The following is a 25,154-nucleotide window of genomic DNA, read 5'->3' as shown; positions in this document are numbered from 1 at the left end:
GTTCATCTAACTCTTCCCATAAGTGTAGGAATAACTTGCATTGAGAGTGGTGCAGGAGAGCATTTGAGAAACTTTTAATCCAAAAATCCAAACACATAGTTTTTATAATAAATGTTTTTTCTAGAACTATTTTGTTATTACAAATAGTTTTTACATGTTTAAATATAAAATTTATGGTGTTTTTGTAAAATTCAATAATAAATTGTGAATGATATTTAATGGCTGAATGAAACCTTCAAAATACATTTAGTTATTCTATGATCAGAAAAAAGTAGTTTTCCAAATTTTCTAAAAATCGCTCTTTTTAACACAATTTGAACTCCTTATGCATTCCACTAAACACTAATATCATGTTTAAATATACAATTTATGTATTATTCCCTAAAATAATTTATATAAATTGTAAATGTTGCTGGAAAGTGGTGTGAAAGAATCTGAAAACGTTTTGTTGTCTTAAATATTGGTGTATTCTTATTAACTATGTCTCAAGTACACAGTTTATCAAACAAGAAGATTAACATTCGTCAACCTTTGAAATCTTATATGTTATCTTGCGGGTGCAAAATGGGGGAATCTTTAAGAACAGTATCTATATGACAAATGGTGATTTCCCTAACTCAAACAATGTAGGATTTATTATTTTACACATATTTCTAATGACACTTAGATGTTTACATTCTCTGAAATATAGTTGTCAAGGCTGTGTCCATCACTCTTACCACAGATTCTTAAACTCCTCTGCATGTTCAACTATAATTGTTTCCATTCTGAATTTCCATGCATGGACATTTGTATCCAAAATGAAACCAATGTGGTTTCCTTCAGCAGCCAGCACATTTGCTCATTCATTTCCAGATTCCAACATGGTAGGGGATTCACAGAAATTTGGCTATTCATATTGTTATCTATTATGAACGTATTTCCATATTATAAGACAAATACATGAGTTTATAAGAAATTCGTTTGCTGTGATATAACACTGGTATGCTGTTTTTCCTTTAAACCCCATACTGAACTAAATCACGAGAGTATATATATATTGTTTATTAAGAAGCGCCACCACTGACTGCCAATTAAGTGCTCACATCAATTATAACTCAGTAAGAGGAGGGGTAAGAGAAGGGGGATGAGGAGGAGGGGGAAGAGAGGGGAGGGGAAAAGAGAAGGGGGATAAGGAGGGGGAAGAGGTAAGAGAAGGGGGGGTAAGGAGGGGAAGAGGTAAGAGAAGGGGGAATGAGGAGTAGGGGGAAGGGGGATAAGGAGTGGGAAGGGGTAAGAGAAGGAGGGGGAGAGGTAACAGAAGGAGGGATGAGGAGGAAGGGGGATGAGGAGGGGGAAGGGGTAAGAGAAGGAGGGGAAGAGGTAACAGAAGGGGGAATGAGGAGGAAGCGGGAAGACGAGGGGTAAGGGGTAAGAGGAGGGGGAGAGGTAACAGAAGGAGGGATGAGGAGCAAGGGAAAAGAGAAGGGGGATGAGGAGGGGAAAGGGGTAAGAGAAGGAGGGGAAGAGGAAAGAGAAGGGGGGGATGAGGAGGAAGGGGGAAAAGGGGAGGGGAAAGAGAAGGAGGATGAGGAGGGGGAAGGGGTAAGGAGGGAAGAGATAAGAGAAGGGGGGAATGAGGAGGTTTCATTCACACCAGGCCACTACACCACACCACTACACCACACCATTGCACCAGGCTACTACACCACACCACTACACCAGGGCACTACACCACACCACTACACCAGGATACCACACTACACCACGCTACTACACCAGGCCACTACACTACGCTACTACAAATGATAAATGAATAAAAATGATGGACCCATCTTTATTATGATGCTTTATCTTACCAAATGTAGAAATATATTTTTATATTTTTACATTTCTTATTGTATTTATATTTGAGCATTTTAACTTGAAACACTTTATAAAAGGGGTCACAAAGTTTCAAATAAGGTACAAAAGGGGTCACAAAGTTTCAAATTAGAGTACAAAAGAGGGTCACAAAGTTTCAAATTAGATACAAAAGGGGTCACAAAGTTTCAAATTAGGGTACAAAAGGGGTCACACCGTTTCAAATTAGTGTTAGGTATGTAGGTTTTGGTTAAAAGTTTTGGAAACCTATTTAATTCGACACAAAATAACATATCTGATTCGTGAAAACAAACGTTTCCAATCCTTTCAAATACTTTCCAGGACCGATGTGGAAAGTAGAAATTGTCTGCTGGGACACCACGCCACTACACAACGCCATTATACCAGGCTACTACACCACACCACTACACCACGCCACTACACGAGGCTACTACACCACGCCAGTACACTACACCACGTCACTACACCATGCCACTATACCACGCGACTACACCACGCAACTACACCAGGCAACTACACCACGCCACTACACCACTCAACTACACCACGCCACCACACCACACCACACCACTACACCATGCCACTACACCATGCCATTACACCAGACTACTATACCAGGCAACTACACCACACCATTACACCACATCACTACACCGTGCCACTACACCACACCACTACACCACGCCACTACACCACGCCACTACATCACGCCACTATGCAAGGCTACTACACCATGCCACTACACCATGAAACTTCACCACACCACTACACCACGCCACTACATCACGCCACTATACGAGGCTACTACACCATGCCACTACACCATGAACTTCACCACGCCACTACACCAGACTACTATACCAGGCTACTATACCACACAACTACACCACGCTACTATACCACACGACGACACCAGACTATTATACCAGGCTACTATACCACACCACTACAGCACGCTACTACATCACGCCATTTCACCACACCACTACACCACACCACTACACCACACCACTACACCATGCCACAACACCAGACTACTATATCAGACTACTATACCAGGCTTCTACACCATGCCACTACACCACGCCACTACACCACGCCATTACACCACGCCACTAAACCAGACCACTACACCAGGCTACTACACCTGACTACTACACTAGGCTTCTACACCACACCACTACACCAGACTACCACACCACGCCACTACACTAGGCTATGAAACCACGCTACTACACCAGGCTACTACACCACACCACTACACCAGACTACTACACCAGGCTACTACACCATGCCACTACACCTGGCCACTACACCAGGCAACTACACCATGCTACAACACCATGCCACTACACCACACTACTACACCTCACGACTACACCATGCCACTACACCAGGCTTCTACACTATGCCAATACACCAGGCTACTACACCACACCACTACACCCAGCTACTAGACAACACCACTACACCTGGCTACAACACCACGCTACTTCACCAGGCCAATACACTATGCTACTACAAATGATAAATGAATAAAAATGATGAGCCCACCTTTTTTATGATGCTTTATTTTACCAAATGTTTATTTTACCAAATATATTTGTATATTTTTACATTTCCTATTTTATTTATATATGAGCATTTTAACTTGAAACACTTTATAAAGGTTGTCACAAAGTTTCAAATTAGGTACAAAAAGAGTCACAAAGTTTCAAATTAGGGTTCAAAAGGGGTCACAAAGTTTCAAATTAGGTACAAAAGGGGTCAAAAAGTTTCATATTAGGGTACAAAAGGGGGTACAAAGTTTCAAATTAGGGTTAGGTACATAGGTTTTGGTTAAAAGTTTTGGAAACCTATTTAATTACATACAAAATAACATATCTAATTCGTGAAAACAAACGTTTCCAATCCCTTCAAAAACTTTTCAGGAATGTTGTGGAAACTTGAAATTGTTTGTTGGGAATACACCTTTGTTCCCATAGCATCTGAGACGCACAGCCCCTGGGGCAAGAGTGCCTTGGGATTTCTCAAGGATTTCCCCCTCCTCATCCTTGAGGAGGGAAAAGGGGTAAGAGAAGGGGGGTTAAGGAGAGGAGGGGTAAGAGAAGGGGGGATGAGGAGGAAGGGGGAAGAGGAGGGGAAAAAGAAGGTCGATGAGGAGAGGGAAGAGGTAAGAGAAAGGGGGGGTTAAGGAGGGGGGATGGGTAAGAGAAGGGGGGGATGAAGAGGAAGGGGGAAGAGGATGGGTAAGAGAAGGGGGAAGGGGTAAGAGAAGGGGGGGTTAGGAGGGGGAGGGGTAAGAGAAGGGGGGGGGGTGAGGAGGAGTGGGTGAAGTTAGGACCATAATGGTTGTCGGGGTGGGTGACGTGTCTGAACACTTGCGAGAGCTCTCAAATTATGAAACGAAATGTTGTAAATATAAAAAATGTCGTAAATATGCAACAAGGAAATAAGACATGTCAAAGCATAAATATGATTACGGGTTTAAAAATAAAAATTTATGGAAATATTTCTGAATTCAGATGATTTAATGTTGAGGTATAATTTGAGATTTCGAACACCGCCACAACCCCCCCCCCCCCACCAGAGGCAGCAGTCTGCCTGCAGGCCTTGTCCTGTGAACATGTAGTCGCTGCTCCTACACGCCACTACACAACCCTACACGCCACTAAACCAGGCTACTACACCACACCACTATACCAGGTTACTACACGCCACTACACCAGGCTTCTACACACCACTATACCAGGCAACTACACCACACAACTATACCAGGCTACTACACCATGCCACTTCAACACGCCTCTACACCATGCCACTACACCAGATTACTGCAGGTCACTACACCACGCCACTACACCAGGCTACTACACCGCACCACTACACAACGCCCCTACACCAGCCTACAGCAGGCCACTACACCACGCCACTATACCAGGCTACTAAACCATGCCACTACCTCACTCCACTATACCAGGCTACTACACCATGCCACTACCCCATGCCACTATACCAGGCTACTACACCACGCCACTACACCACGCCACTATACCAGGCTACTACACCACGCTACTATACCAGGCTACTACACCAGGCCACTACACAATGCCCTTATACCAGGCTACAACACCATGATACTACACCACTACACCAGTCTACTACACCATGCCATTTCACCACACCACTACACAATGCCAATACCCCATGCCACTATACCAGACTACTATACCAGGCCACTACACCACGCCATTATACCAGGCTACTACACCACGGCACTACACCATGCCACTACACCAGACTACTATACCAGGCTATTACATCACACCATGTCACTACACCTCACCATTACACCATGCCACTACACCACGCCACTGCACCATGCCACTACACAAGACTACTATACCAGGCTACTACACCACACCATGCCACTACAACATGTCACTAAACCACACAACTAAACCACGCCACTACACCACACCACTACACAATGCCACTACTCCAGGCTACTACACCACACCACTACACCATGCCACTACACCATGCCACTACACCATGCCACTACACACCACTACACCACACCACTACACCACACCACTACACCACAACACCACACCACTACACCACACCATTACACAAAACTACACTAAAAAACCCCACGACACCACACCACTATTCCAGGTTACTGCACCACACCACTACACCACTCCACTACACCATGCCACTACACCATACCACTACACCATGCCACTACACCACTCCACTAAACCATGCCACTACAACACGCCACTATACCACGCCCCTGATACCACGTCACTACACTACTCCAGACTACTATACCAGGCTACAACACCACATCACTACACTACACAACTACACCACGCCACTGCACCAGGCTACCACACCACATCACTACACCACGGCACTACACTACACCACGCCACTACACCATGCCACTACACCACACCACTACACAACGGCACTACACCATGCCAATATACCAGGCTACCGAACCACACTAACACACCATGCCACTACACAACACCACTAAACCGCGCCACTACACCACACCACTACACCACACAACTACACCACACCACGCAACTACACCAGACTACTATTCTAGGCTACTACACCACACTATTACATGACTGTCACTACACGCCACTACACCACACCACTACACCACGCCACTACACCACACCACGTCACTATACCAGGCTACTACACCAGACCACTGCACCACGTCCCTACACCATGCCACTACATAACACTACACAATGCCACTACACAGCACCACTACACCACGCCACTGTACCACTCTGCTATACCTTGCCACTACACCAGACTACTATACCAGGCTACTACACACCACTGCACCTCTACACCATGCCACTACATCACCCCTCTACACCAGGCTACTACACCATGCCACTACACCACACCACTACACAACATCTCTAAACCATGCCACTACACCATACTACTACTTTACCACACCACTACACCACGCCACTATACCACCCCACTATACCACATCACTACTCCAGACTAATATACCAGGCTACTTCACCACACCACTACACTATGCCACTACACCACGCCACTACACCACTACACCATGCCACTACACCAGGCTATTACACCACGCCACTACACCACACCACTACACCATGCCACTACACCAGACTACTATACCAGACAACTACACACCACTACACCACACCACTATACCACGCCACTATACACTGTCACAACACCAGACTAATACACCACTACACTACGCCACTACACCAGGATACGACACTACACCACGGCACTACACCACACCACTACACCATGCCACTACACCACACCACTACACAACACCACACCACTATTCCAGACTACTACACAATACTACTACACCACGTCACTACAACACTTCACTAAATCAGGCCACTACACAATTCCACTACACCACAACACTAAATCACAGCACTACACCACTACACCATGCCACTACCGCAGGCTACTACACCAGGCTACTACACCATGCCACTACACAACGCCACAACACCATGCCACTACACCAGACCACTATACCAGGCAACTACACCACACTACTACACCACACCACTATACAACGCCACTATACCATGCCACTATACCACGTCACTACTCCAGACTAATATACCAGGCTACTACACCATACCACTACACTACGCCACTACACCATGCCACTACACCAGGCTACACCACACAACTACACCACGACACTACACCACGCCACCACTTCACTACACTATGCCACTACACCATGCCACAACACTATGCCACTACACCACACCACTACACCACACCAATACACCTCGCCACTACACCACACCAATACACCTCGCCACTACACCAGACTACAATACCAGGCTACTACACCACACCATTACACCACACCACTACACCTCGCCACTAACAACGCCACTACACCACACCACACCACAACACCATGGCACTACACCATGCCACTACACCAGACTCCTATACCAGGCTACAACACCAAACCACTAAAACACGCCACTACACAACGCCACTACACCACACCACTACACAACACCACACCACTATTCCAGGCTACTACACAACACCACTACACCACGTCACTACACCACTCCACTAAACCATGCCACTACACCATGCCACTACACCACACCTTTACACCACAGAACTACACCATGCCAATATACCTGGCTACTACACCACACCACTACACCATGCCACTACACCACACTAGTACTCCACGCCACTACACCACACAACTACACCACACAACTACACCACACCACTGCACCACACCACTACACCACGCCACTACACCACGCTACTACACCAGACTACTATACCAGGCTACTACACCACACCACTACACGACGCTACTACACGCCACTACACCACACCACTATTTCACGCAACAACACCACAGCACTACACAACGTCACTATAACAGGCTACTACATCACACCACTACACCACGTCACTACACCATGCCACTACACGCCACTACACAATGCCATTACACAACGCTACTATACCATGCCACTACACCATGCCATTATACCACTCCGCTATACCACACCACTACACCAGACTACTACACCACACCACTTCAGCACGGCACTACACCATGCCACTACACCACTACACCATGCCGCTATGCCAGGCTACTACACCATGCCACTACACCACACCATGCCACTACACCAGACTACTATACCAGACAACTACACCACACCACTAAACCACACCACTATACCACGTCACAACTCCAGACTAATATACCTGGCTACTACACCACACCACTACACCACGTCACTATACCATGCCAATATACCACGTCACAACTCCAGACTACTATACCAGGCTACTACACCACACCACTACACCACGCCACTACACCAGGCTACGACACCACACCACTACACCACGCCAGTACACCACTACACCATGCCACTACATAATGCCACTACTCCACACCACTACACAACAGCACTACTCCATGCCACTGTACCAGGCTACTACACCACACCACTACATAATGCCACTACACAATGCCAATACACCACATCACTACACCACACCACTACACAACACCTCTACACCACGCCAGTACAACAGACTACTATACTTGACAACTACACCACGCCAGTACAACAGACTACTATACTTGACAACTACACCACACCACTCCACGACGCCACTACACGCCACTGCACCACACCACTACACCACGCCATTACACCACAGCACTACACCATGCCACTACAATACACCACTACACCACGGCATTACACCATGCCACTATACCAGGCTACTACACCACACCACTACACCACGCAACTACACCACGCCATTGCACCACACCACTACACCACACCACTACACCATGCCACTACATAACACCACTACACCACACCACTACACCACGCCACTACACCACAGCACTACACCATGCCACTACACCAGTCTACTATACCAGGCTACAACACCACACCAATACACCACGCCACTACACCACACTACTACACAACACCACACCACTACACCACACCACTATTCCAGGCTACTACACATCACCACTACACCACGTCACTACACCAATCCACTAAACCATGCATCTACACCATGCCACTACACCACACCACTACACCCTGCCACTACACCACACTACTACACCACGCCACTACACCACACTACTACACGCAACTACACCACACCACTACTCCACACCACTACACCAGACTACTATACGAGGCTTCTACACCACACCACTACACGACGCCACTTCACGCCACAGCCCCGCACCACCACACCACGTCACAACACTACACCACATCACTATACCAGGCAACTACACCACACCACTACTCCACGTCACTACACCATGCCACTACACCCCACTACACAACGCTACTATACCACGCCACTACACCACGGCACTATACCACTCCGCTATACCACACCACTACACCAGACTACTATACTAGTCTACTACACCACACCACTACTCCACACTACTCCACCTCTACACCATGCCACTACACCAGGCTACTACACCATGGCACTATGCCACTACACCATGCCACTGCACCACACCACTACACCACACCAATACACCTCGCCACTACACCAGACTACTATACCAGGCTACTACACCACACTTTACACCACACCACTACACCTCGCCACTAACAACGCCACTACACCACACCACTACACCACATCACAACACAATGGCACTACACCATGCCACTACAACAGACTACTATACCAGGCTACAACACCAAACCACTGAAACATGCCAATACACCATGCCACTACACCACAGAACTACACCATGCCACTACACAACACCACTACACCACACCACTACACCACGCCAATACACCAGACTACTATACCAGGCTACTACACCACACCACTACACCACACTAGTACACCACGCCACTACACCACGCCACTAAACCACACAACTACACCACACCACTACACCACGTCACTACACCACGCCACTACACCATACTACTATACCAGGCTACTACACTACACCACTCTACTACACCACACCACTACACCATGCCGTTACACCACGCCACTAAACCAGACTACTACACCAGGCTACTACACCACACCACTACACCTGACTACTACACTAGGCTTCTACACCACACCACTACACCAGACTACTACACCACGCCACTACACTATGCCACTACACTAGGCTACGAAACCACGCTACTACACCACACCACTACACCAGACTATTACACCAGGCTACTACACCATGCCACTACACCTGGCCACTACACCAGGCAACTACACCATGCTACTACACCATGCCACTACACCACACTACTACACCTCACGACTACACCATGCCACTACACCAGGCTTCTACACTATGCAAATACACCAGGCTACTACACCACACCACTACACCCAGCTACTAGACAACACCACTACACGGCTACAACACCACGCTACTTCACCAGGCCAATACACTATGCTACTACAAATGATAAATGAATAAAAATTAAGAGCCCACCTTTTTTATGATGCTTTATTTTACCAAATGTTTATTTTACCAAATATATTTTTATATTTTCACATTTCCTATTTTATTTATATATGAGCATTTTAACTTGAAACACTTTATAAAGGTTGTCACAAAGTTTCAAATTAGGTACAAAAGGGGTCACAAAGTTTCAAATTAGGGTACAAAAGGGGTCACAAAGTTTCAAATTAGGTACAAAAGGGGTCAAAAAGTTTCATATTAGGGTACAAAAGGGGTTACAAAGTTTCAAATTAGGGTTAGATACATAGGTTTTGGTTAAAAGTTTTGGAAACCTATTTAATTACATACAAAATAACATATCTAATTCGTGAAAACAAACGTTTCCAATCCCTTCAAAAACTTTTCAGGAATGTTGTGGAAACTTGAAATTGTTTGTTGGTAATACACCTTTGTTCCCATAGCATCTAAAACGCACAGCCCCTGGGGCAAGAGTGCCTTGGGATTTCTCAAGGATTTCCCCCTCCTCATGGAGGGAGGAAAGGGGAAGAGGAGGGGAAAATAAAAGGTCGATGAGGAGAGGGAAGAGGTAAGAGAAAGGGGGGTTAAGGAGGGGGATGGGTAAGAGAAGGGGGGGATGAAGAGGAAGGGGGAAGGGGTAAGAGAAGGGGGGGTTAGGAGGAGGAGGGGTAAGAGAAGGGGGGGGGGATGAGGAGGAGGGGGGTGTAGTTAGGACCATAATGGTTGTCGGGGTGGGTGACGTGTCTGAACACTTGCGAGAGCTCTCAAATTATGAAACGAAATGTTGTAAATATAAAAAATGTCGTAAATATGCAGCAAGGAAATAAGACCACTACACCACTCTACTACACCAAGCCACTACACTACACCACACCACTACACCATGCCATTACACCACGCCACTACACCAGGCTACTACACCGCACCACTACACCACGCCACTACACAACGACCCTATACCAGGCTACAACACAACGCCACTACACCATGCCACTACACCACGCCACTATACCAGGCTACTACACCATGCCACTACCCCACTCCACTATACCAGGCTACTACACCATGTCACTACCCGATGCCACTATACCAGGCTACTACACAACGCCACTACACCACGCCACTATACCAGGCTACTACACCACACTACTATACCAGGCTACTACACCATGCCACTACACAATGCTATTATACCAGGCTACAACACCATGATAGTACACCACTACACCAGTCTACTACACCATGCCACTACACCACACCACTACACAATGCCAATACACCATGCCACTATACCAGGCTACTACACCGCGCCACTACACCACGCCACTACACTATGCCACTAGTCCAGACTACTATACCAGGCCACTTCACCACGCAATTATACCAGGTTACTACACCACGGCACTACACCATGCCACTACACCAGACTACTATACCAGGCTATTACATCACACCATGCCACTACACCTCACCATTACACCATGCCACTACACCACCCCACTACACCACGCCACTACACCATGCCACTACACCAGACTACTATACCAGGCTACTACACCACACCATGCCACTACAATATGTCACTAAACCACACAACCTCACCACGCCACTACACCACACCACTACACAATGCCACTACTCCAGGCTACTACACCACACTACTACACCACAACACTACACCACACCACTACACCATGCCACTACACCACACAACTACACCATGCCACTACACCACGCCACTACACCACACCACTACACCACACCACTACACAACACCACTACACCACACCACACCACTACACCACACCACTAAACAAAACTACACTACAAAACCCCACGACACCACACCACTATTCCAGGTTACTGCACCACACCACTACACCATGCCACTACACCACTCCACTAAACCATGCCACTACACCACGCCACTATTCCACGCCCCTTATACCACGTCACTACACTACTCCAGACTACTACACCACATCACTACACTAAACAACTACACCACGCCACTGCACCAGGCTACCACACCACATCACTACACCACGTCACTACACCATGCCACTACACCACACCACTACACAACGGCACTACACCATGCCAATATACTAGGCTACCGAACCACACTACCACACCATGCCACTACACAACACCACTACACCGCGCCACTACACCACACCACTACACCACACAACTACACCACACCACACAACTACACCAGACTACTATTCCAGGTTACTACACCAAACCATTACATGACTGTCACTACACGCCACTACACCACACCACTACACCACGCCACTACACCACAGCACTACACCACGTCACTATACCAGGCTACTACACAAGACCACTACACCACGTCCCTACACCATGCCACTACATAACACTACACAATGCCACTACACAGCACTACTACACCACGCCACTGTACCACTCTGCTATACCATGCCACTACACCAGACTACTATACCAGGCTACAACACCAAACCACTAAAACACGCCACTACACAACGCCACTACACCACACCACTACACAACACCACACCACTATTCCAGGCTGCTACACAACACCACTACACCACACAACTACACCACTCAATTAAACCATGCCACTACACCACACCACTACACCACACAACTACACCATGCCAATATACCAGGCTACTACACCACACCACTACACCGCACTAGTACTCCACTACACCACACCACTACACCACACAACTACACCACACCACTACACCACACCACTACACCACGCCACTACACCAGACTACTATACCAGGCTACTACACCACACCACTACACGACGCCACTACACCACACCACTATTTCACCCAACAACACCACAGCACTACAGAACGTCACTATAACAGGCTACTACACCACACCACTACACCACGTCACTACACCATGCCACTACACGCCACTACACAATGCCATTACACAATGCTATTATACCACACCATTACACCATGCCATTATACCACTCCGCTATACTACACCACTACACCAGTCTACTACACCACACCACTACACCACACCACTTCAGCACGGCACTACACCATGCCACTATGCCAGGCTACTACACCATGCCACTACACCATGCCACTACACCAGACTACTATACCAGACAACTACACCACACCACTACACCACACCACTATACCACGCCACTATACCATGCCACTATACCACGTCACAACTCCAGACTACTATACCAGGCTACTACACCACACCACTACACCACGCCACTACACCAGGCTACGACAACACACCACTACACCACGCCATAGCACCACTACACCATGCCACTACATAATGCCACTACTCCACACCACTACACAACAGCACTACACCATGCCACTGTACCAGGCAACTACACCACACCACTACATAATGCCACTACACCACACCAATACATAATGCCATTACACAATGCCAATACACCACATCACTACACCACGCCACTACACAACACCTCTACACCACGCCAGTACACCAGACTACTATACCTGACAACTACACCACACCACTCCACGACGCCACTACACGCCACTGCACCACACCACTACACCACGCCATTACACCACAGCACTACACCATGCCACTACAATACATCACTACACCACGGCATTACACCATGCCACTATACCAGGCTACTACACCACACCACTACACCACGCAATTACACCACGCCATTACTCCACACCACTACACCACACCACTACACCACACCACTACACCATGCCACTACATAACACCACTACACCACACCACACCACTACACCACGCCACTACACCAGACTCTATGCCAGGCTATTACACCACACCACTACACCATGCCACTACACCACACCCCTACACCACACTACTACACAACACCACTACACCACAGCACTACACCATGCCACTACACCCGTCTACTATACCAGGCTACAACACCACACCACTACACCACGCCACTACACCACACTACTACCCAACACCACACCACTACACCACACCACTATTCCAGGCTACTACACATCACCACTACACCACGTCACTTCACCACAGTACTACACCACGCAACTACACCACACCACTACACCACACCACTACACCAGACTACTATACGAGGCTACTACACCACACCACTACACGACGCAACTACACGCCACAACCCCACATCACCACACCAAGCCACAACACTACACCACATCACTATACCAGGCAACTACACCACACCACTACTCCACGTCACTACACCATGCCACTACACCCCACTACACAACGCCACTACACAACGCTACTATACCACGCTACTACACCACGGCACTATACCACTCCGCTATACCACACCACTACACCAGACTACTATACTAGGCTACTACACCACACCACTACTCCACACCACTTCACCTCTACGCCATGCCACTACACCAGGCTACTACACCACGGAACTTTGCCACTACACCATGCCACTACACCACAGCACTACACCACACCAATACACCTCGCCACTACTCCAGACTACTATACCAGGCTACTACACCACACCATTACACCACACCACTACACCTCGCCACTAACAACGCCACTACACCACACCACTACACCACACCACAACACCATGGCACTACACCATGCCACTACACCAGACTACTATACCAGGCTACAACACCAAACCACTAAAACATGCCACTACACAACGCCACTACACCACACCACTACACTACACCACACCACTATTCCAGGCTACTACACAACACCACTACACCACGTCACTACACCACTCCACTAAACCATGCCACTACACCATGCCACTACACCACAACACTACGCCACAGAACTACACCATGCCACTACACCACACCACTACACCACACCACTACACCACGCCACTACACCAGACTACTATACCAGGCTACTACACCACACCACTACACCACACTAGTACACCACGCCACTACACCACACCACTACACCACACAACTACACCACACCACTACACCACACCACTACACCACACCACTACACCACGCCACTACACCAGACTACTATACCAGGCTACTACACCACACCACTACACGACACCACTACACGCCACTACACCACACCACTATTTCACGCAACAACACCATAGCACTACACAACGTCACTATAATAGGCTACTACACCACACCACTACACCACGTCACTACACCATGCCACTACACGCCACTACACAATGCCATTACACAACGCTACTATACCACGCCACTACACCATCCAATTATACCACTCCGCTATATCACACCACTACACAAGACTTCTATACTAGGCTACTACACCACACCACTACTCCACACCACTACACTACTACACAACACCACTACACCACAGCACTACACTATTCCACTACACCAGTCTACTATACGAGGCTACAACACCACACCACTACACCACGCCACTACACCACACCACTACACCACACCACTATTCCAGGCTACTACACATCACCACTACACCACGTCACTACACCAATCCACTAAACCACGCCACTACACCATGCCACTACACCACACCACTACACCCTGCCACTACACCACACTACTACACCACGCAACAACACCACACTACTACACCATGCAACTACACCACACCACTACACCACACCATTACACCAGACTACTATACGAGGCTTCTACACCACACCACTACACGACGCCACTACACGCCACAACCCCACACCACCACACCACGCCACAACACTACACCACATCACTATACCAGGCAACTACACCACACCACTACTCCACGTCACTACACCATGCCACTACACAACGCCACTACACAACGCTACTATACCACGCTACTACACCACGGCACTATACCACTCCGCTATACCACACCACTACACCAGACTACTATACTAGGCTACTACACCACACCACTACTCCACACCACTCCACCTCTACACCATGCCACTACACCATGCCACTACACCACACCACTACACCACACCAATACACCTCGCCACTACACCAGACTACTATACCAGGCTACTACACCACACCATTACACCACACCACTACACCTCGCCACTAACAACGCCACTACACCACCCCACTACACCACACCACAACACCATGGCACTACACCATGCCACTACACCAGACTACTATACCAGGCTACAACACCAAACCACTAAAACATGCCACTACACAACGCCACTACACCACACCACTACACAACACCACACCACTATTCCAGGCTACTACACAACACCACTACACCACGTCACTACACCACTCCACTAAACCATGCCACTACACCATGCCACTACACCACACCACTACAACACAGAACTACACCATGCCACTACACCACACCACTACACTACACCACTAAACCACGCCACTACACCAGACTACTATACCAGGCTACTACACCACACCACTACACCACACTAGTACACCACGCCACTACACCACACCACAACACCACACAACTACACCACACCACTACACCACACCACACCACACCACTACACCACGCCACTACACCAGACTACTATACCAGGCTACTACACCACACCACTACACGACACCACTACACGCCACTACACCACAATACTATTTCACGCAACAACACCATAGCACTACACAACGTCCCTATAACAGGCTACTACACCACATCACTACACCACGTCACTACACCACGTCACTACACCATGCCACTACACGCCACTACACCATGCCATTATACCACTCCGCTATACCACACCACTACACCAGACTACTATACTAGGCTACTACACCACACCACTACACCTCTACACCATGCCACTACACCAGGCTACTACACCACGCCACTACATCACACTACTACACCATGCCACTACACCAGACTACTATACCAGGTAACTACACCCCACCACGTGACTATACCACGCCACTATACCACGTCTCAACTCCAGACTACTATACCAGGCTACTACACCACACCACTAAACTATGCCACTACACCAGGCTACGACACCACACCACCACACTATTACACCACGCCAGTACACCACTACACCACTCCACTACACCATGCCACTACTCCACAACAGTACACCACAGCACTACACTATGCAAGGCCCGATTTGACTAATAGGCCGAGTGATTTTCGATATTTTCAATAAATTGTTTCCTATTGGTTTATTTTAAGTATTATTATTATATTATATTAAGAACATAAATTACTGATTTAGTTATTTTAGTTTAGGTTATGTTAAGACAGGTTAGGTTAAGTTAGGTAGGGTTGGTTAGGTTCGGTCATATATCTACGTTAATTTTAACTCCAATAAAAAAAAATTTGACCTCATACATAATGAAATGGGTAGCTTTATCATTTCATAAGAAAAAAATTAGAGAAAATATATTAATTCTGGAAACTTGGCTTATTAGGCAAATCGGGCCTTGCATAGTAGGCTGAGAAGTGCGTTCTGGCTACTAGGTACGACATATATATATATATATATATATATATATATATATATATATATATATATATATATATATATATATATATATATATATATATATATATATATATATATATATATATATGACCGAAAAAGTAAGATTAATAACATTCTAACACGAATTTTCTCAATCTTTCGTACATTTCTTTTCACTGTTGGAGGTAATTCAAAAATCAATTCTCCAAAATTCATTTTTATTTCTAGTCTGACGCGACACTTGAGCGCGTTTCGTAAAACTTATTACATTTTCAAAGACTTTACACATACACAACTGAATAGAACTTACACATCTCCGATTTGTTTATATCTACATTTGAGTGAGGTGGATGGGGTGAGGTGGTATTAATAGGGTATTAATTTCATCAACACAAGACAGAACACGAAACAATGGGTATTGAAATGGAAGTGATTGTAGAAAGCCTATTGGTCCATATTTCTTGATGCTTCTATATTGGGGCGGAGTCTTGAGGTGGGTAGAATATAGTTGTGCATTAATTGGCTGTTGATTGCTGGTGTTGACTTCTTAATGTGTAGTGCCTCGCAAACGTCAAGCCGCCTGCTATCGCTGTATCTATCGATGATTTCTGTGTTGTTTACTAGGATTTCTCTGGCGATGGTTTGGTTGTGGGAAGAGATTATATGTTCCTTAATGGAGCCCTGTTGCTTATGCATCGTTAAACGCCTGGAAAGAGATGTTGTTGTCTTGCCTATATACTGAGTTTTTTGAGGCTTACAGTCCCCAAGAGGGCATTTGAAGGCATAGACGACCTTGGTCTCTTTTAAAGCGTTCTGCTTTGTGTCTGGAGAGTTTCTCATGAGTAGGCTGGCCGTTTTCTTGGTTTTTCTTGATAAGGGATAAATGTGAGGTGAAACATAGAGGCTGCCGAAGGCTTATTTTTCCATACGAGGCAGCTCCTATCTAAACACAAAGATTAATCAAGTGTAATTGGCCTATTATGTTGGACATTGTCTTCTGTGTTGGCATCGATATGTTCTTGTCTTGTCCTTACTCTCATGGTGGGTAGAGTAAATACTTCCGTGATTTGGGTGTTCATGGTAGGTCGCTCTATTCTTATGTGAATTGCCTCAAGAATTTGTAATCTTCTTGCATTAAGTTTTAGGTTTTGTCTATTATGCAGGTGTTCTTGTTCAACATTTCTCTTGTTAGAGTAATGTCATGGGCTTGTCTCATGTGATTCCTAGGGGCACCAGATTGAAGATGGCATGTCAAACGCCTCGTCAGCTTGGTCGACGTCATACCTATGTACTTACATTGAAGGTTACATCCTTCGTGGGGGCAAGTGTACATGTATACAACACTTGACTGCTGTAGAAGGTTCTCCGTCGGCTTCGGGCTGTTTTTGATAAGGAGTTCGGAAGTTTTCTTGGTTTTGTAGAATATTATCAGGTTTATGTTTTGGTTAGGAGTAGTGCTTTTTACTCCTTTACGGATTATTTCTTTCATTATTCTTTCCTCTTTTATATGTTCACTGTGCATGGTTGATTTGTAATATAATTTTATTGGGGGTGTTGTGGTTTCTGTTCTAGGTTCTGATTTATACCAACGGTCCAAGTGTCTTCTTATAGCAGCGTTTATTTCCGCGTTGCTATATCCGTTGGTCACCAATACTTGAGTTACTCTTTCAAACTCTCTACTCACGTTGCTCCATTCAGAGCAGTGGGTAAGCGCTCGACGAATATAAGCATTGAGAACACTGGCTTTGTATCTTTGGGGGCACTCACTTCTACCGTTCAGGAATAACCCTATGTTGGTGGGCTTGGTATATACGTTGGTGCTTAAAGAGGTTCCTGTTTTTGTTATTAGTACATCCAGGAATGGCAGACTGTTATTTTCACTATTTTCATGTGTAAATCGGAGTACTGACTCTCTCTCTAGGTGTCTTTTTAGGTCAATTAGTTCATCTGAGTCTTTTACTATTAGGAATATGTCATCTACATAACGGCAGTATACAGTTGGTTTTTGTCTGCTACTGAAGACCCTGTCTTCCCTGTATCCATACACTCCAAGTAAGTTTAGTCTACAATCATCAGCAGATTTCCTAGAATTGATCAAATCTACCCAGCCCGATGGAATCATCGCTTCCCTGGACGTTGAATCCCTATTTACCAACGTCCCAGTCGACACAACCATAGGAATGATACTGGACAGAGTATACAGAGACGAGAGCACCCCCAAATTAGACATACCTGAGCCACACTTGAAAAGTCTTCTCGAAGCATGTACAAAGGAAGCCCCTTTCATCAGTCCACAAGGATACATGTATTTACAAATAGACGGAGTAGCAATGGGCTCCCCCTTAGGAGTTTTATTTGCTAATTTTTATATGGGAACCATCGAAGATATATATATATATATATATATATATATATATATATATATATATATATATATATATATATATATATATATATATATATATATGCAATAATGACAGTGCATTACATATTTTGCATATATATATATATATATATATATATATATATATATATATATATATATATATATATATATATATATATATATATATATATATATATATATATATATATATATATATATGCAAAATATGACAGTGCAATAATATATATATATATATATATGTCGTACCTAGTAGCCAGAATGCACTTCTCAGCCTACTATGCAAGGCCCGATTTGCCTAATAAGCCAAGTTTTCCTGAATTAATATATTTTCTATAATTTTTTTCTTATGAAATGATAAAGCTACCCATTTCATTACGTATGAGGTCAATTTTTTGTTATTTAAGTTAAAATTAACGTAGATATATGACCGAACCTAACCAACCCTACCTAACCTAACCTAACCTATCTTTATAGGTTAGGTTAGGTTAGGTGGCCGAAAAAGTTAGGTTAGGTTAGGTTAGGTAGGTTAGGTAGTCGAAAAACAATTAATTCATGAAAACTTGGTTTATTAGGCAAATCGGGCCTTGAATAGTAGGCTGAGAAGTGCGTTCTGGCTACTAGGTACGACATATATATATATATATATATATATATATATATATATATATATATATATATATATATATATATATATATATATATATATATATATATATATATATATATGTCGTACTTAATAGCCAGAACGCACTTCTCAGCCTACTATGCAAGGCCCGATTTGCCTAATAAGCCAACTTTTCCTGAATTAATATATTTTCTTTAATTTTTTTCTTATGAAATGATAAAGCTACCCATTTCATTATGTATGAGGTCAATTTTTTTTTATTGGAATTAAAATTAACCTAGATATATAACCAAACCTAACCAACCCTACCTAACCTAACCTAACCTATCTTTATAGGTTAGGTTAGGTTAGGTAGCCGAAAAAGTTAGGTTAGGTTAGGTTAGGTAGGTTAGGTAGTCGAAAAACAATTAATTCATGAAAAGTTGGCTTATTAGGCAAATTGGGCCTTGCATAGTAGGCTGAGAAGTGCGTTCTGGCTACTAGGTACGACATATATATATATATATATATATATATATATATATATATATATATATATATATATATATATATATGTATATATATATATATATATATATATATATATATATATATATGTCGTACCTAGTAGCCAGAACGCACTTGTCAGCTTACTATGCAAGGCCCGATTTGCTTAATAAGCCAAGTTTCCCTGAATTAATATATTTTCTCTAATTTTTTTCTTATGAAATGATAAAGCTACCCATTTGATTATGTATGAGGTCAATTTTTTTTATTGAAGTTAAAATTAACGTAGATATATGACCGAACCTAACCAACTCTACCTAACCTAACCTAACCTATCTTTATAGGTTAGGTTAGGTTAGGTAGCCGAAAACGTTAGGTTAGGTTAGGTTAGGTAGGTTAGGCAGTCGAAAAAACATTAATTCATGAAAACTAGGCTTATTAGGCAAATCGGGCCTTGCATAGTAGGCTGAGAAGTGCGTTCTGGCTACTAGGTACGACATATATATATATATATATATATATATATATATATATATATATATATATATATATATATATATATATATATGTCGTACCTAATAGCCAGAACGCACTTCTCAGCCTACTATTCAAGGCCCGATTTGCCTAATAAGCCAAGTTTTCATGAATTAATGTTTTTTCGTCTACCTAACCTACCTAACCTAACCTAACCTAGCTTTTTTTGGCTACCTAACCTAACCTTACCAATAAATATAGGTTAGGTTAGGTTAGGTAGGGTTGGTTAGGTTCGGTCATATATCTACGTTAATTTTAACTCCAATAAAAAAAAATTGACCTTATACATAGAGAAAAGGGTTGCTTTATCATTTCATAAGAAAAAAATTATAGTAAATATATTAATTCAGGAAAACTTGGCTTATTAGGCAAATCGGGCCTTGAATAGTAGGCTGAGAAGTGAGTTCTGGCTACTAGGTACGACATATATATATATATATATATATATATATATATATATATATATATATATATATATATATATATATGTCGTACCTAGTAGCCAGAACGCACTTCTCTGCCTACTATGCAAGGCCTGATTTGCCTAATAAGCCAAGTTTTCCTTTATTATTATATTTTCTCTAATTCTTTTCTTATGAAATGATAAAGCTACCCATTTCATAATGTATGAGGTCAATTTTATTTTATTGGAGTTAAAATTAACGTAGATATATGACCGAACCTAACCAACCCTACCTAACCTAACCTAACCTATCTTTATAGGTTAGGTTAGATTAGGTAGCTGAAAAAGTTAGGTTAGGTTAGGTTAGGTAGGTTAGGTAGTCGAAAAACAATTAATTCATGAAAACTTGGCTTATTAAGCAAATCGGGCCTTGCAAAATAGGCAGAGAAGTGCGTTCTGGCTACTAGGTACGACATATATATATATATATATATATATGTCGTACCTAGTAGCCAGAACTCACTTCTCAGCCTACTATGCAAGGCCCGATTTGCCTAATAAGCCAAGTTTTCCTGAATCAATATATTTTCTCTATTTTTTTCTTATGAAATGATAAAGCTACCCATTTGATTATGTATGAGGTCAATTTTTTTGATTGAAGTTAAAATTAACGTAGATATATGACCGAACCTAACCAACTCTACCTAACCTAACCTAACCTATCTTTATAGGTTAGGTTAGGTTAGGTAGCCGAAAAAGTTAGGTTAGGTTAGGTTAGGTAGGTTAGGTAGTCGAAAAACAATTAATTCATGAAAACTTGGCTTATTAGGCAAATCGGGCCTTGCATAGTAGGCTGAGAAGTGCGTTCTGGCTACTAGGTACGACATATATATATATATATATATATATATATATATATATATATATATATATATATATATATATATATATATATATATATATATATATATATATATATATATATGTCGTACCTAGTAGCCAGAACTCACTTCTCAGCCTACTATGCAAGGCCCGATTTGCCTAATAAGCCAAGTTTTCCTGAATCAATATATTTTCTCTATTTTTTTCTTATGAAATGATAAAGCTACCCATTTCATTATGTATGAGGTCAATTTTTTTTTATTTGAGTTAAAATTAACGTAGATATATGACCGAACCTAACCAACTCTACCTAACCTAACCTAACCTATCTTTATAGGTTAGGTTAGGTTAGGTAACCGAAAAAGTTAGGTTAGGTTAGGTTAGGTAGGTTAGGTTGTCGAAAAACAATTAATTCATGAAAACTTGGCTTATTAGGCAAATCGGGCCTTGCATAGTAGGCTGAGAAGTGATTTCTGGCTACTAGGTACGACATATATATATATATATATATATATATATATATATATATATATATATATATATATATATATATATATATATATATATGCTACGAGAGTGCGAGGTCAGTGTACTAATGCTACGAGAGTGCGAGGACAGTGCAATAATTCGAGAGTGCGAGGACAGTGCAATAATTCGAGAGAACAGAGAACAGAGTACCAATGCTATAGGAACGCAAGATAATTGAACGAATGCTAGAAAGTGCGAGTCAAGTTTACTAATGTTACAAGAGTGCGAGACCAGTGTACTAATGCCACGAAACTACAAGGAAAGTTTACTAATGTTACGAGAGTGAAAGGCCTGTAAACTAATGCTTGAAGAGAGCGAGGTCAGTGTTCTAATGTTATTGGAGTGCAAGGCCAGTGTACTAATGCTATAGGAGTGCCAGGCGAGTGTACTACTGCTGTAAGAGTGCGAGACCAGTGTGCTACGGCTATAAGAGTGCGAGGCCAGTGTACTACTGCTATAAAAGTGTGACGCCAGTATACTATTGCTACAGGAGTGCGAGACCAGTTTACTAATGCTACGAGTGTGCGAGACCACTGTACTAATGCTACGAGAGTTCGAGATCTGTGTACTAATGCTATATGAGTGCGAGACCTCTGTAGTATAATTTCAAAAGGGCGAGGCCAGTATACTAATAATACTGGAGTGAGGGTTCTTCTTATCTTGAGGTTATCTTGAAATGATTTCGGGGCTTAGCGTCCCATCGGCCCGGTCCTCAACCAGGCCTCCTATTTTGCTACACATTCCCAGCAAACAGCCCGTACCAGCTGTCTAACTCCCTGGTACCTACTTACAGCTAGGTAGCAGGAGGCATCTGGGTGAAATAAACTCTGCCCATTTCTTTTCGGCTGCACTGGGATCGATCCCGGAACCTCAGTACTACGAATCCGAAGCGCTGTCCTCTCAGCTCTTAGGCTGAGTGGAGAGTTACAACTGGTCAGTGTACTGATGATACTGGAGGGCGAGACCAGTGTTGAATATGTTCATTAATTAATTGCTGTTTAATATTTTGTAAATTTGTAATCCCCTGTGATTAAAAGAAAAGAAAAGTCGGTATAATACCTTGTGAGTTCTGGATATTCGAAGTTGCAGCGCTGTTCGTCCAACTTGTCCTAACGGAAGAACTAGCTAATCTGATTATATGAGACTCTCGTATGCACACTTGTGCGAGAAACAGGTGTTCACAGTATGCGATCTATAGCAATAAATAACAGCAATATTGCAGAGCCAGATAATATAAACGATGAGAGCAACAGTGAGACAGAGTGCATAGATGATGGAATTGGGACGAAAAACGGAGATGGCTCCAATAAATAGGTAGACAAGACAGTCACAGATATAAATACCTTGAAAAACGCAAAACCGGAACACATTTGCAAATTCTACGCT

At 43.9% G+C, this 25,154-nt stretch overlaps 1 long non-coding RNA gene across 1 annotated transcript in view; it reads right to left on the bottom strand.

Moving 5' to 3' along the window:
• LOC123760963 (uncharacterized) overlaps positions 1 to 24,893 on the bottom strand; it is a 220,477-nt gene extending 195,584 nt beyond the window's left edge. The window contains exon 1 of the long non-coding RNA XR_011229526.1: positions 24,828 to 24,893. This is a non-coding gene — a long non-coding RNA (uncharacterized lncRNA). The remainder of the gene's footprint in view (positions 1 to 24,827) is intronic.
• Between the last annotated feature and the right edge of the window lie 261 nt (positions 24,894 to 25,154).

The sequence above is a fragment of the Procambarus clarkii genome, chromosome 3, assembly GCF_040958095.1.
Source record: "Procambarus clarkii isolate CNS0578487 chromosome 3, FALCON_Pclarkii_2.0, whole genome shotgun sequence".
Classification (NCBI taxonomy): Eukaryota; Metazoa; Arthropoda; class Malacostraca; order Decapoda; family Cambaridae; genus Procambarus; species Procambarus clarkii.
The sequence above is the reverse complement of the archived record's forward strand: the minus strand, read 5'-3'. Positions and strand labels throughout refer to the sequence as shown.